The sequence below is a fragment of the Notothenia coriiceps genome, unplaced genomic scaffold (assembly GCF_000735185.1).
Source record: "Notothenia coriiceps isolate Sejong01 unplaced genomic scaffold, NC01 NC01_scaffold00001357, whole genome shotgun sequence".
NCBI lineage: Eukaryota > Metazoa > Chordata > Actinopteri > Perciformes > Nototheniidae > Notothenia > Notothenia coriiceps.
The window spans coordinates 1-1,882 of NW_011334058.1; the positions used below are offsets into that span (position 1 = coordinate 1).

Genomic DNA, 1,882 nt, shown 5'->3' on the forward strand with positions numbered 1-1,882 from the left:
TAATACAGTTAACAAGTGGAGGACAGAGGAGGCTCTTAAAGAAGAAGTTACAGGTCTGTGAGAGCCAGAAATCTTGTTTGTTTGTAAGTGACCAAATACTTATTTTACAGAGGAATTTACCAATTAATTCATTAAAAATCCTACAATGTGATTTCCTGGATTCTTTCACCCCATTCTGTCTTTCATAGTTGAAGTGTACCTAGGATGAAAATTACAGGCCTCTCATCTTTTTAAGTGGGAGAACTTGCACAATTGGTGGCTGACTAAATACTTTTTTGCCCCACTGTACCTTCAGCCTGGTGGCCTCCATCAGAGCAGTATTAAACTGAGCATTGTCTGTAATATGGCAGCGTGTCTAACACACAGTATCTCCCTTCATTAGGATGCTCCCACAGCAGGAGCAGGGAAACACATTGTCTTCGGCTCTGATGATGATGAGGAGGCTGACAGTGATGATGAGCAGCAGACAACTTCAGAGATCAAAACGCCAAAGAAGACGCTGTTCCAGGACAGCCAATCAGAGAACGAGGCACCAGGTCATAAGAACCCCTCAACAAAAGAAAAGGTGAGAGAAAAGTTACTGATGTTATTAATGTTCAGATTCTGCCCATGAATTTATGTAACATTCTGTATTTATTCATTATCAAAAACAACATTCAATCAGGAATACTCAGAATATATATATTATGGGTCATAGTGTCGAGTGACAATCATTTAGATGTTCCAATAATATCAATTCTGAATGCCTGAAACAGTTTTAACCCTAATAATCAAAAATGTAAGAAATAAGAATGATTGTTGAAGTTTTCTACGGTCACCTTGCTGTTCTATGATACTAGCCAATAATAGAAAGGTAATTGTTGTCATGTTATGGCCTTGTTAAATGTACCCTGTAACAATAACCTAAAATGTCATGTCCTTAAGGCTCTAATTTTTCCACATTTTTACTGAATATTGATATTTGTTATATATTTTAAATGTGTAAGTAATTGTAAATATTCCAGCATCTCGACAACACTAATGGCAACCTTTTGAAGAAACACATCTGAAATCAACTGCTTAATCATCTGTTTTTGAACTGTGTGTCGTGGTGTGTCAGAAGCTGTCGGGAACTCATCTGTTTGGCGGCAGTGAGGAAGAGGAGGATGCTGATGAAGAGGAGGATGGCAGCAGGTTTGACATCAGGCCTGAGTTTGAAGGTCGAGCAGGACACAAGGTGAAAAAAGGAGTTCACACATATATCTGTTTTCATTATATTCAAGTCCTATATATTAATACAAATGACATCAATGGCAAATCAATAGTGTGTGTGTGTGTGTGTGTGTGTGTGTGTGTGTGTGTGTGTGTGTGTGTGTGTGTGTGTGTGTGTGTGTGTGTGTGTGTGTGTGTGTGTGTGTGTGTGTGTGTGTGTGTGTGTGTGTGTGTCCAGCTGATGGAGCTGCAGTCTCGCTTCGGGAAAGACGAGCGCTTCAAGATGGACTCTCGCTTCCTGGAGCAGAATGAGGACAAAGAGGAGGTGTCAGGTGAGGCTGAGGGGCTCTTTGGGTACAGCTTGGAACTAGACCTTTCTGCAGAGGTCTGGGCTGAAGTCGATTATTCCATTTAGCTTAGGAACCTTCCTAACGGAGTGAAATGACCCGGAAGTCCCTCACTGGCAGCCATGATAAGTGCCGTTCGAATTCTCTAGATCAGGGGTGCCCACACTTTTTCAGCTTGGGAGCTACTTTTAAAATGAACACGCACAAGTGATCTACCTACAGGGCCGCCCTTGCCCAATCTGTGTATAATAGTGCGCCGCATTTGTGCTTCAGATGAGGAAGTGAGGCCCCCTCATAACTGCATGAACCCGTATAGCACAATACAACTCAGACTGGCTTACCTG

General features: G+C 41.8%; 1 long non-coding RNA gene across 1 annotated transcript; it reads left to right on the plus strand.

The window, feature by feature from the left end:
- The first annotated feature begins 356 nt into the window (after window positions 1-356).
- LOC104960333 (uncharacterized) lies at window positions 357-1,523 on the plus strand. Its single transcript, XR_799979.1, has 3 exons — window positions 357-565; window positions 1,100-1,216; window positions 1,430-1,523. It is a non-coding gene; the product is annotated as an uncharacterized lncRNA (long non-coding RNA).
- The last annotated feature ends 359 nt before the right edge of the window (window positions 1,524-1,882 follow it).